The following is a 14,753-nucleotide window of genomic DNA, read 5'->3' as shown; positions in this document are numbered from 1 at the left end:
GTAACACAGCTCAGGGGCTCCATGCTGAACGCATCCATCCAGTGTTATTGATCCAGGACTAATACCAGCATTGGGATCAATACTACACAATCACATGTGTCCACGTGATGGATTTGACCAGCTTTATTCATTAATGATCAATCAACTTATTTACTGCATCTGAGTCCAGCTTCATTTAAATGATCCAACCATGAAAATGACATCAGTCCTACAGAAGCACTTAATGCTAACAGGAAGTCATTTATTAAGGTGGAATAACACAGAGACACACAACCACTCACAGTTAACCTGACCCCACTAACTGCATGTGTTTGGACTGTGGGAGGAAGCCGGAGTACCGGAGAGGACGCACACAAACACGGGAGAACATGAAGCTCAGCACTGAAACAAAGATGGTGGATTTGACCTCAGGACCAGGCGCATCATTTCCAGGGGGGTTACGGGGGTCATGACCCCAATAATCAGATCCAGCCAATATAATTTCATCATTCCAGTTTATAAAAGTATGAATTATCTTGATTTTCTTTGATCGTTTCAATTATTATCAGCAAAATAGTTTCATGTTTAATCATCTAGTAATGTAACCCCGCCTCCTTCGCTGCATACTTGGTATTACCCAACCAGCTTTCTCTACCAAACCTTCACTGTTTGCTGTATGTTTGTTAGCGCAGTCGCTGGTGCCAGAGACTGCCAGTGACTTCAGTCTGAGGGTTTGAAGTTTCCATGTCTGTGTGATGTGTGGTGTGAAGGCTGCTGGTTAAACTGGGACTCACTGTTTAAAGCACTGAGTGCTCATAGAGAGATGCTCCATGAGTCCCAGTACAGACTACAAACATGGTGGAAACTTAGCTTTGATATCCACACACTCTGCACGTCTGTGAGTAACTGTGATGAAGATGTGCAGAGATCTGTGTACAAACAGGAGAAAGACTGTAAAGACTCTGTGCTTCTAACAGCCTCTGTTAACATATGTGAGGCTGTTTGTTGTTGTTGCCATGGAGCTTTTCACTGTTTGGGTCAGCAGGTCATGTGATCAGGTTTGTTCTGTGAAAGCTGGACGATGGTTCAGTGTCAGGGTTTGTTTGCATTCATTAATAAATATCTAAATAAATCAAAGACTCCATGTTTGTTCTTTCATCATGTGACCTCTGCTCATCCATCTGTGTGTATCAGGATACATTTAGTTCATAATACACAGAAAAATCAGAGTTATTACCTGTAATAAATGTGAAAGATTCCTGCAGTGATAACCAGGCAGGACTGAAACACATCCAAGCTGTCACCACGGTAACAGCACCGTCCATCCACAGGTGAGGGGAGGAGCAAAAAGAGGGACTTTCACCATTTTATACTAAAAACACTCAACTAATGTTTCTAATATGAAACAAATAAGCCCACATTAATGTGAGCGTTTATTAAATAATAATAATAATGATTTCCTCCTGGTCTCATTTCCATAGCAGAGAAAACTGTGGTGTATATTGAGGTGGAGGGTGTGGTCTATGGCTCAGGTGTAGAGTGAGGGTGGGGTGCACCACAGCAGCATGCTGGGACTGCTGAGGGTGGAGGAGGGAGTGATGATGACATCAGAGCTGCAGCAAAGCAGTCAGCAGCACAGAGACCAGTGAACACACAGTCTGTTCATCTTTGCATAGATACAATATATAGCACAATATTGAATGACAGAGACGCTGTGTGAGCTTCCACAGATACACTGACGTCAGCATCCAGAGTCCTCCTGCTGCTCCCCCCTCAGAGCCCCGTGATCAGCACCAACACATTCAGTTAGATGACAGAGTCCAGCTGCAGCTAGAATCAGCTCTGTGAACAACAGCACAGCGTCAGTGTTTCACACTCAGTGAAAGGAGGAAACACCAGAAGAACACCATGTGTGCTACGTTTCCCAGGACACACTACAAACTGCACAAATACAGAGCAGCACGTGGAAGGACCTGGAGCTGCATTTAAAGAGAAAAGACAGCGTGATGTCCTGTATGGACAGGTGGAAGGAACCAAGTCCTCAGCTGAAACACTCGTGTTTGTCCACAGACAGGAAACACAGCAGGAAACAAAGAAGTGCAGCTCATGGATAACACACTTCCTGTCAGTCAGCATGAGGCTGGAGCCAAACACAGAAAGGTGTTTTTGTCCAGATGAGCCCAGAGAAGAAACACGAGTGTTCACAGACATCAGAAGCTCAGAGAGGTGAAACATGAGGTTGGAGTCCTCGTCAGCATTCAGAAGAGCTGCTGTGAAACCCTGAGTACTCATGACAGACTCTGATGGCACAAACACATCATGATTCAAACAGAAAGACAAACATGGAGCTCCTGATCCTCCTGCATGAGAACAAGCTGACATGAGCGCTGTGTCTGAGAGTGTCTCCCTGTCACAGTGACAATAACACAGCTGCTGCTCACAGTCATTAAACTGACCTGAGGTCAGCTGCTAGGACGTCTCTGTGCTCCTTACATATGAACCATGTGACCTCACATCAGTGCTGTGGATGACTGTAGTCATAGAAGAGTAGAGCTGTAGCAGGTGGTGTGAGGAGGAGGAGGAGGTGGTGTATTCTAGTTAACGCAGTACTGAAACACTCCAGCAGAGGGCGCTGTTAAGTCCTTATTGTAACACAGTTACTGTGTGCAGTTATACTTCATACATAATCTGCACTTATTTCAATCAGACATGCTGTCAGTAAATGATTGGTTTCTGTTGATTCTACTTCCTGTTGACTAGTTTGATGACAGTGAAACAATCACAGCTGATTGTGTGATGATGTCACTGTTACATTCAGTGTGTGTGACATCATGTTAGTGCAGCTGATAACAGCCTGGTTATGATGCTGTTAGAAACACATGAACGTGTCCATAGATCAGTGTGTGTTTAACATGAGAGCTTCAGCCCTGCTGATGTGTTCAATAAAGACATGCAGGAAAACTGATGAGACTCTGAAATAACTCTTTATATTTATAATGTAACTCTGCATCAAAAGAACAACAAAGGATCCCAGACAGGTTTATGTCAACAAAGACGATTCTGATGTTTCTGTGTTTCTAACAGTTTGACATTATTAGTAAACAGACTGCAGTGAACAGGATTTATAAAGAGCTTATATATAAAGATATGACAGCTGTTTGTTGATCACTCTGTGTTTGGACCTGATCAGTCCAGCTGTTTACTTGAAATATGTTCATTTACCTGTTCTGTTATATTTATGTTCTTGTCTCTGTGGAAAAACACATTTTAATGTCCCTCAGATTTTTCTCCCAGATGAATAAATATAAAAATGACACAAACTGACTGCAGCTACTTTTTGTCCTTTCTGTCAGAAACCTTCATGTGACTCATGAGAGACACATTTCAGCTGTTTGTGACAGATCAGAGGCCAACAAGTCATTTATAACACTTTCCATCATTGTTTAGCACAAACACATGTTGACACAGCAGCGGGGCCGCAGTGAGAGTCAGAGCCAGGAGATAAAAACTCCTGTTTGACCACAGCCTCAGTTTGTTCCTGCAAACACTTCCTGTTGTTGACTGGGTGGAGTCAGGAAGCCAGCGAGGCCCTGCAGGACTGAGACTGCAGACTGGGACGTGCTCTGTGATGGAGATCAACAGCATCACTGACTGTTTCTGTGAGGACACCATCATCCCAGCAGGGCTGTTTCCCAACAACAAGCCTGGACCATCAGAGACCTGAAGCTGCTGCTGAATGAAAGAAGAGGATCTTCAGGTCTGGAACAAGGACCAGCTGAGAGTGTTAATAACGTTACTAATGTTCAGTTACACTTTACTAGGTCACATCTGTGACACACGTCACTTAAATAAAGAAGGAAATATTGGCTCTGTTTTATCTGCTGGGCCCAAAAGTGACTCCCCGTATTTAAACTGCTATGAATAACTTGTTGGTCTATAATATGTGAAACATGTGTCAAATGTCTCCATCATGAAAGATATCAGGTCATCTTGAGCCACAAAAACATTCCTATCATGAGGTAGAAGCTGGAATCAGTTTGTTGCAGAGGGACGTTTATATATCCCATATTTATCCAGTTAAAGTCACATTGAAATTCAAAAATGTCTTTTCAAGAGTCGTCTGTCCAAGAGGAGCAGAAACAAATATAACAACAGTTATTTAAGCTGTTTTAAAGGCCACAAAGGAGCAGATTGGTTATAATGCAGCTGCTTCAGAGGAATAAAGATGAAACACTGTTTTTATTTCATGTGTAACACCTTTCAATCATGTGTTGACTAAAGTCTATTGACCAGTATAAGTAAAGACATCACACACACACACATGGAAACACTGAAACCTGTTTTTGGTGCAGCAGCGGTCCCAGCTGCTCGCCTTTATCTAGACTGGGTCGGCTGCTTATCTCAATATAATCAATGTTTAAAGTTCTCAGTGTTTCTGTGTTGCTTCGTATAGGATCTCCCAGCATCATCACTGTGCTGTCCAATCATTGTGTGCTAGGTTACCCTTATAGTGCGATGTGTGTTTGCACAAAGAGAAGCATGTGTGTCAAATATAAAGAAGCACAGAACAGAAAAAGCTGCCAGTTTCTTCTATTTAGAGTCAAGTTAGTGTTTTGTGTCTTTGTTTGAGGCCTAATGTCAAGCAGAGGTGTGTGTAACTGGACTGCTCTGTTATATGTGTGAAATGTGTGCTTCAGCATCATCTTCGTCACTGCTGATTCCTTTGTGTCATCATGTGTTGAGAAGAGAGAACAGTTATAACGGAGGAGCAACAGGAAGCCCTGAAATCTGCATCCAACAAGGAAGTGTTGGCTCACCAGTGATCCCAGCAGAGCCACTGGTTTGGCTCCAGTTGTTCTAGATTCAATGATGTTGTTCCTACAGATACATGTTAGCATCTTTATTGTAGTAAAGTCTTGTAATGTGAAGCTAGAAACAAGGCAGGAAACAGCTCCATGATCTGATCTTAATGATGTTGTTTTTATTTCTGTCTTTCAGAACTGGATTGAAACTATCAAAGGTCTAAAAACAGCCTCAACCCTCCCAAAGACAAACTTTACACACGTCATCTTTCAGCTACAATCTTTGTTGCAGGGATCTTCTGCCAAACAAGGCTGAGAGAAGATTTCTTACAGCTGTCATGTTGATGCTGTTTCAATCTTTGGGCAAACACACTCATATATTAGGGCTGATATCAGGGCTGCACAAGTTCTTTGTGATCATGAATAATAGAAGTGTGCCTGTTGAAGATCATGTTTGCTACATGATTATATGTCCTGTTATTGTTCTGTATTATATTCAGCTTTCAGCATCCTTTCCCAGCCCCTGTTACACCATCCATACAAAGCCAATCTGACTGTGAGCCAATGTGTTTGATAGTTTGTGTTGGATCAATAGATTTGACAGACTTGGTTCTCATCCAGAGGGAAACAGTCCAAATTCAGATCTAATGAAATGATGGAGGCTGTTTCCTACCACGGTGCTAATGTGTGACTAACAAGGCTCATGGTCTCCAGCAGACAAGCGCCTGGAATGAGGTGAGCTGAGTGTTGCTTTGGTGGGTCTGTGCCCACGTCATGCATCAGGATTCATATTGGCAATAGTTCATATCTCTGTTCTTTAGCCTTCATCACAAAGCTGTGAAGGAAAAACAAACATCTAACAGGATTTGATGGATGCAAAGTCCACTGAGCTCTTTGTCATTTACAAACTTGTCCAACCAACAAGAGCACAGATGAAAAACACAGTGACACTTAAAGGATTTTGCCATATATGAGCATAGATTACTTTCATATAGATTTTCAATGCAGGCTTTTGGTGAGCCGCTGGGTTCTGTCTAATAATCATCTCAGCATTTTACAATAGAATAGCTCTTTATTAGCTCTTCATTTATTGTTATTGGACATGAAACAAGGAAGCTGTGTTTCTCATTGGATGTTAGTTTCATGTTCATCAGGATCATTTTCTAAAGAGCTGATATTTAGACCATTTACTGCACTGGCTGCACATTCTGTCTACATTTCTCTGTATGTGCTGTGTTTGTCTTTCATATTTCTCCATATTGACACAAACAGTGAACAGCAGTAGATCTACTCTTCATCTGTTTTAGGCCCAGTGAAAGATCTGAAGCAGAAATGGTGTCATTAGGAGAAGAAGAGAAGAACAAGTCCGGCGAGGAGGCAGCAGCTCTTAAAGATGAAACACAGCAACTTAGCCCTGAGCTCAGAGAGCTTCACATGAAAAAGCTCCTCAAGCAGATCATGTCAGAGGTTTGTCATCAACAGGAGGAACTGTTCATATCATAGAATGAAGGATGCTGTCAGCTGGATGAAGAAGGTTATTTAATGGCAAACGTTCACATTGAAGTCAAATTGTTGTGGTGTTGAACAGATTCATGGACTGATTGTCTCCAGAATGTTAGAAGAGCTTCAATGAATCATTAGAAACAACTTACAGCTGCACAGTTGTGTCAAACACATCTTTGTGTCATTGTGGGATTTTTGTGTTTCTACATGTGACACACGTCTAAAACATGCACACAATTTGAAGACAAACAGGGATCATTTGTTCCCACAGCCAGATGCTGATCTGGCTGTGGGATCTCTAGACCCAGCTGTCTTAGCTAATTATAGGCCAATCTCCAACCTTCCTTTCATATCAAAAATCCTTGAAAGAGTAGTTGTCAAACAGCTAACTGATCATCTGCAGAGGAATGGCTTATTTGAAGCGTTTCAGTCAGGTTTCAGAGCTCATCACAGCACAGAAACAGCTTTAGTGAAGGTTACAAATGATCTTCTTATGGCCTCTGACAGTGGACTCATCTCTGTGCTTGTCCTGCTAGACCTCAGTGCTGCATTCGATACTGTTGACCATAATATCCTATTAGAGCGATTAGAACATGCTGTAGGTATTACAGGTACTGCACTGCAGTGGTTTGTATCATATCTATCTAATAGACTCCAATTTGTACATGTAAATGGAGAGTCCTCTTCAGACACTAAGGTCAATTATGGTGTTCCACAGGGTTCAGTGCTAGGACCAATTCTATTTACATTATACATGCTTCCCTTAGGCAGCATCATTAGAAGACATAGCATAAATTTTCACTGCTATGCAGATGACACGCAGCTCTATCTATCCATGAAGCCAGGTAACACAGACCAATTAGTTAAACTGCAGGAATGTCTTAAAGACATAAAGACCTGGATGGCCGCTAACTTTCTGCTTCTTAATTCAGATAAAACTGAGGTTATTGTACTCGGCCCTGAAAATCTTAGAAATATGGTATCTAAGCAGATTCTTACTCTGGATGGCATTACCTTGGCCTCCAGTAATGCTGTGAGAAACCTTGGAGTCATTTTTGACCAGGACATGTCCTTCAACGCACATATTAAACAAATATGTAAGACTGCTTTCTTCCATTTGCGCAACATCTCTAAAATTAGAAATATCCTGTCTCAGAGTGATGCTGAAAAACTAGTTCATGCATTTATTACTTCCAGGCTGGACTACTGTAATTCTTTATTATCAGGATGTCCTAAAAACTCGCTGAAAAGCCTTCAGCTAATCCAAAATGCTGCAGCAAGAGTACTGACAGGGACTAGAAAGAGAGAGCATATTTCTCCTGTTTTGGCTTCCCTTCATTGGCTTCCTGTTAAATCCAGAATTGAATTCAAAATCCTGCTCCTCACATACAAGGTCTTAAATAATCAGGCCCCATCTTATCTTAATGACCTTGTAGTACCATATCACCCTATTAGAGCACTTCGCTCTTGCACTGCAGGCCTACTTGTTGTTCCTAGAGTATTTAAAAGTAGAATGGGAGGCAGAGCCTTCAGTTTTCAGGCCCCTCTTCTGTGGAACCAACTTCCAGTTTGGATTCGGGAGACAGACACTATCTCTACTTTCAAGATTAGGCTTAAAACTTTCCTTTTTGCTAAAGCATATAGTTAGGGCTGGACCAGGTGACCCTGAATCCTCCCTTAGTTATGCTGCAATAGACGTAGGCTGCCGGGGATTCCCATGATGCATTGAGTTTTTCCCTTCCAGTCACCTTTCTCACTCACTATGTGCTAATAGACCTCTCTGCATCGAATCATATCTGTTATTAATCTCTGTCTCTCTTCCACAGCATGTCTTTCATCCTGTTTTCCTTCTTTCACCCCAACCGGTCGCAGCAGATGGCCGCCCCTCCCTGAGCCTGGTTCTGCCGGAGGTTTCTTCCTGTTAAAAGGGAGTTTTTCCTTCCCACTGTCGCCAAAGTGCTTGCTCATAGGGGGTCATATGATTGTTGGGTTTTTCTCTGTATTTATTATTGTGCTATCTACTGTACAATATAAAGCGCCTTGAGGCGACTTTTGTTGTGATTTGGCGCTATATAAATAAAATTGAATTGAATTGAATTGAATTGAGAGCCATTTCCTTGTAGTCCTGTGTCTATATATATGTACCATTAGATGTTATTGGAATGATTGTCAGCTTTGATAGTTTCATGTATGTTTAGCTGGACGGCTGTTTGATCCTCCACATGTTTAAAGGTGTCCAGTCCTGAGACACTGGGGGTGGAAACAGCTGTGATGTCATTGGACTGTCACAAAGACAGAAGTGCATGAAGTGAGCAGCCAAGGAGCCGCTGATGTTTTGGCTTCAACAGCATTTGAAAGGTTGACACAGACACATTTGCACATAGAAAGCTGAATTTGTCATATGCCACAGTGAACTCACTGTTCAGTGTTTTTCAGGAAGCTTCTTAACTGCCTCTGCTGCCAAACAAGCAGCTGATGTCCTTGAGAAGAAGCTGAAGAAGTCTTCAACAACAAATACAGGAAGTGGACTTTCAAATACTAGATTCACTTTAGACTCACACAAGAAATGACTCAACTAGCTGTGTTTGATTGACTCCTTTGACTCTATGAAAGCTCAGTGTGTGTCTGTACACAGACTGTTGTGTTGGACTATTATTCAGTCGTCTGCTGAATGTTTTCAAATGTCTGCATCTCAGTGTAGATGAGGCTGGGGGTCATGGGAGGCCACCATAGCAGTCTCTTCAACATCATGACATCATCATAAATGCTGCTGGACTGTCTGATGGGCTGACGGTGAAAAAGCCGTCGGGAAGGAAACAGAAGACATTTCAGAGGCTGCAGCAGATTTCTTTGATTTGGGGCCTTTTTCAGCTTTATTGGACAGAGCAGTGAAGATAAGTGACAGCAAAGCAGAGGGAGAGAGAAAGGGGGCGTGGTCAGAATCAAAGCCAGGCCAGCTGCTCTCCACCTCGTGGCACATGGTCACCTGCTCATCCTAGTGAGCTCCACCAGCAGCCCTTTCACACAGTTTACACTGTCAAACACTGTGTGTGGACCTCAGCTAACAATAGGCTACATTTAAGTCTGGACTACATGCTTTTATATTGAGGCAGATTTTTACCTGTTTTTATTCCATCAGCAGCTCAACATCATGAGCAGCTTTGACATAAAGACATCAAACTCAAGCTGACTTTAAACTGGATCTACTTTTAATACAGGGGCTCAAAAACAACTCACATCTTTATTATATATCAGGACAGAAAGTCATTTCATCTCAAATGGAAAACAGCTTTATTTGGAATAATCAGCACTATCAACTGGTTTGGGATCTCCACCAGTTTCATGTCTTTCCAGCTTCTCCAACAAAGTTCCTGTAAAATCAGCATCTTTATTGGTTTGATAGTGATTGATTATTCAGTCCCAATCTGCTGTCATCTAAAGAACAAAATGATGTTTCTATGAGTCAAAAAGCTCCAGATGTTGTTCACAAAGAAAACAAAGATTAGGAACTTAAACACAAAGTGTTTGGAGCCAAAATGTTCCCAAGCTGCTCTTTTTGAAATGGCAGAGGTACAGTGGTGTCTAACAGCACACTGTGGAAGGCAAACATGTTATTGTTGGATGAAACTTCATGAATCCTTTGTAGATTTGAGCTTTTGGAGCCTTTCTTTTCTCTTCAGGTGTACAGAGGCTGAGGAGGCAGGTGAAGCAGGTGGAGCTGTTGTAATGCTGGCAGAGGGTGTGTCTTAGTAACTCTGTGAGGTAGAACTGGATCCAACATTGTGGATGTGTTGATGTTGGAGCCATTAAGATTCTCTGCACACTGTAGGATTTCCCTGTGATTCACTGCGGGGGCATTTTGGAGTCTGTCAATGAAACTCTTCATATTTGTGTTTGACACCAGTTTATAGAAACAGAGAAATGTGTCATGCTTTTGTTCGGCCTCCACAAATATACACATTTGTTCATTGGTTGGACTTTTTGGAAGGAGACACATTGAAAACCATGTTAATAAGATCTTGTTGTTTCCTGTGGATCCGACACAGAGAGTGGACTTCAGACAGAAAGCGTGGAAGAGATTTTAGAGGCCGTGTGTGGCAACAGGAAGTTTCTGTATGTTTGCTGATCTTACATGTGGAAAACAACACGTGATGTTTGTGAAGTTCTACAATGATCATTGTTCTGACAGCATTTTGAGTGGGAACAGTTCAAACTGGGAGTAGTGGGAGTTATTTACTGATTGAAACAAGCTGAATGTTTCTGTGCACGATGAAGATCAGCAGCAGCAGCTCAGCTGATCAATGAATTGACATCTATCAGTCATTTCATGAGATGAAGTCATCAGCAGACATTTGTTCTAACTGTGTGATAAATGTCAGAACGTCAGGGCTCTGCTTTAGTCACTACTTGACCTTTGACCTTTTCTTTAGGTGCACAGAGGAGTCTGTGGAAACATCCTGAGGCAGTGCTACAGATGTCTTCAAATAAAGTGGTGTATTATCCATGTTTTCTATGGATCACATCAATATCCTGATCTAACAAGCCCCCTTTTTGTGGATTTTAGAGCCTCTGACTTTTGCTGCGTCTGCGTCTCATTTCAAGCACAAGAGCAAGAAGTGGATGAAGAAATGGGGCGAGTGGGGTCAGTGTGGTGCATGTCAGCTGTGCTCATGCTTTCACAAAGAACATGTGTATTCATTGGCAGCATTAAGGTGCACTTTAGTCTTCATAATAATAAAGTATTGTGACTTTATTATTGTGAATCCTCACAGTCATGTTGCAGCTCTGCTTTGCTTTAAGAAAATGTTCTACCAGGATGTTACTTTCCTAAACGTGTTCTCCAAATGTTCCCAAAGACTTTGTTCTAAGTAGTTCTACATGATGAAACATTCACACTAAGTTTAAGAAGGACACACAAACACCATCTGTCCTTTCATCATGTGTACAAACGTGTTCAGATGTCAAATGTACCGTGAATGGATGCAAATGTGGATCGTTCCAATAAAATGAGACAGTTTTGTAAGTGGATCCCAGTTTGAAGTTCATTGAAACCTATAAGAACATGTTATTCAAACCAACTTTATCCAACAGGAAGAAGCATCAGGGGAACAGGAAACATTCAAACATGTTTACTGTAAGAACTGCACAAAGGAAGGAAACACAATCCTACACACGACCACTTTAAAATGGACATTCAGAACTCAGTCTTACTTGTTATCATCTATCGTCCACCTGGGCCTTACACAGAGTTTCTCTCTGATTTCTCAGACTTTTTATCTGATTTAGTGCTCAGCTCAGATAAAATAATTATTGTGGGTGATTTTAACATCCATGTAGATGCTAAAAATGACAGCCTCAACATCGCATTTAATCTGTTATTAGACTCAATTGGCTTCTCTCAAAATGTAAAAGAACCCACCCACCACTTTAATCACACTCTAGATCTTGTTTTAACATATGGCATAGAAACTGAACATTTAACAGTGTTTCCTGAAAACCCTCTGCTGTCTGATCATTTCCTGATAACATTTACATTTACAATAATTGATTACACAGCAGTGGAGAGTAGACTTTATCACAGTAGATGTCTTTCTGAAAGCGCTGTAACTAAGTTTAAGAATATAATCCACCCACTGTTATCATCTTCAATGCCCTGTACCAACATAGAGCAGAGCAGCTATCTGAATGCTACTCCAACAGAGGTCGATTATCTTGTTAATAATTTTACCTCCTCACTACATACGACTCTGGATACTGTAGCTCCTGTGAAAACTAAGGCCTCAAATCAGAAGTACCTGACTCCGTGGTATAATTCTCAAACATGTAGCCTAAAGCAGATAACTCGTAAGCTGGAGAGGAAATGGCGTATCACAAATTTAGAGGAGCATCATTTAGCCTGGAGAAATAGTTTGTTGCTTTATAAGAAAGCCCTCCGCAAAGCCAGAACATCTTACTATTCGTCACTGATTGAAGAAAATAAGAACAACCCCAGGTTTCTCTTCAGCACTGTAGCCAGGCTGACAAACAGTCAGAGCTCTACTGAGCCAACAATCCCTTTAACGTTAACTAGTAATGACTTCATGAACTTCTTCACAAATAAAATTCTTATCATTAGAGAAAAAATTACCAATAATCATCCCACAGATGTAATATTATCTACAGCTACTTTTAGTACCATCGATGTTAAGTTAGACTCTTTTTCTCCAATTGATCTTTCTGAGTTAACTTCAATAATTAATTCCTCCAAACCATCAACGTGTCTTTTGGACCCCATTCCTACAAAACTGCTCAAAGAAGTCCTGCCATTAATTAATTCTTCAATCTTAAATATGATCAACCTATCTCTAATAATCGGCTATGTACCACAGGCCTTCAAGCTGGCTGTAGTTAAACCTTTACTTAAAAAGCCATCTCTAGACCCAGCAGTCTTAGCTAATTATAGGCCAATCTCCAAACTTCCTTTCATATCAAACATCCTTGAAAGAGTAGTTGTCAAACAGCTAACAGATCATCTGCAGAGGAATGGCTTATTTGAAGAGTTTCAGTCAGGTTTCAGAGCTCATCACAGCACAGAAACAGCTTTAGTGAAGGTTACAAATGATCTTCTTATGGCCTCTGACAGTGGACTCATCTCTGTGCTTGTCCTGCTAGACCTCAGTGCTGCGTTCGATACTGTTGATCATAATATCCTATTAGAGCGATTAGAACATGCTGTAGGTATTACAGGTACTGTGCTGCAGTGGTTTGCATCATATCTATCTAATAGACTCCAATTTGTACATGTAAATGAAGAGTCCTCTTCACACACTAAGGTCTATTATGGTGTTCCTCAGGGTTCAGTGCTAGGACCAATTCTATTTACATTATACATGCTTCCCTTAGGCAGGATCATTAGAAGACATTGCATAAATTTTCACTGCTATGCAGATGACACGCAGCTCTATCTATCCATGAAGCCCGGTAACACACACCAATTAGTTAAACTGCAGGAATGTCTTAAAGACATAAAGACCAGAAATATGGTATCTAACCAGATTCTTACTCTGGATGGCATTACCTTGGCCTCCAGTAATGCTGTGAGGAACCTTGGAGTCATTTTTGACCAGAACATGTCTTTCAACGCACATATTAAAAGAATATGTAAGACTGCTTTCTTCCATTTGCGCAACATCTCTAAAGTTAGAAATATCCTGTCTCAGAGTGACGCTGAAAAACTAGTTCATGCATTTATTACTTCCAGGCTGGACTACTGTAATTTATTATTATTAGGAAGTCCTAAAAACTCCCTGAAAAGCCTTCAGTTAATCCAAAATGCTGCAGCAAGGGTACTGACAGGGACTAGAAAGAGAGAGCAGATTTCTCCTGTTTTGGCTTCCCTTCACTGGCTTGCTGTTAAATCCAGAATTCAATTCAAAATCCTGCTCCTCACATACAAGGTCTTAAATAATCAGGCCCCATCTTATCATCAGTTTGTATTCAGGAGACAGACACTATCTCTACTTTCAAGATTAGGCTTAAAACTTTCTTTTTTGCTAAAGCATATAGTTAGGGCTGGACCAGGTGACCCTGAATCCTCCCTTAGTTATGCTGCAATAGACGTAGGCTGCCGGGGGATTCCCATGATGCATTGAGTTTTTCATTTCCAGTCACCTTTCTCACTCACTATGTGTTAATAGACCTCTCTGCATTGAATCATATCTGTTATTAATCTCTGTCTCTCTTCCACAGGATGTCTTTATCCTGTTTTCCTTCTCTCAGTCCAACCGGTCGCAGCAGATGGCCCCGCCCCTCCCTGAGCCTGGTTCTGCCGGAGGTTTCTTCCTGTTAAAAGTGAAGTTTAAATCCCGGAGGACAATGTCCACAGCAAAGAATAAACAGGGCAAACAACACAAATATAAAGTCTCATGGGCGCACACCACTAACAGCACAAGGAAGAACGAAATCCACATGGTGAGTAAATCTCTGTTGACTCTCCCCACCTGCAGATCTGACCGATTTCTTTTGGTCAAAGTGTGTACCTATTGAGGAGATGGAATTGTGTAACTGTATTTGTTTACAATGCAGGAGAATGTGTTGCCTCATCACTTTACACTCAACTTATCACAGACACACTGAGGCACCAGGAGACCAGAACCTAAACCCAGGATAAAGAGTTTGAGTGAATGTGGTGTTGAAGGTGTGGAGGTGGATCAGAGTGTCAGAGGAGACTCTGTAGAAGGACAGAGTGCCAGCAGGACAGTCCACATACACTGCTACTCTGTTAGAGACAGAAGAGGAGGAGGAGGAGGAGGAGGAGGAGGAGGAGGAGATGGATGTTTGTCTGTTATTGTGCCAGACAGAACGAGGACAAAAATCAGAGCAACTCAGACGCCAGGACTGATCATTTTTACCAAACCTACAGTCTTTACTGCCTCCTTTCCTTCTGATTCTTCTGTAACTCACTGATATGAAAACGTTTCCTCTCCACTC

General features: G+C 41.6%; 1 long non-coding RNA gene across 1 annotated transcript; it reads left to right on the top strand.

Annotated features, from left to right (window-relative positions):
• Positions 1 to 14,040: 14,040 nt before the first annotated feature.
• Positions 14,041 to 14,527, top strand: LOC112844489 (uncharacterized). The gene is made up of 2 exons (XR_003217217.1): positions 14,041 to 14,234; positions 14,349 to 14,527. It is a non-coding gene; the product is annotated as an uncharacterized LOC112844489 (long non-coding RNA).
• The last annotated feature ends 226 nt before the right edge of the window (positions 14,528 to 14,753 follow it).

Source organism: Oreochromis niloticus, unplaced genomic scaffold (genome assembly GCF_001858045.2).
Source record: "Oreochromis niloticus isolate F11D_XX unplaced genomic scaffold, O_niloticus_UMD_NMBU tig00000282_pilon, whole genome shotgun sequence".
Lineage (NCBI taxonomy): Eukaryota > Metazoa > Chordata > Actinopteri > Cichliformes > Cichlidae > Oreochromis > Oreochromis niloticus.
The sequence above is the reverse complement of the archived record's forward strand: the minus strand, read 5'-3'. Positions and strand labels throughout refer to the sequence as shown.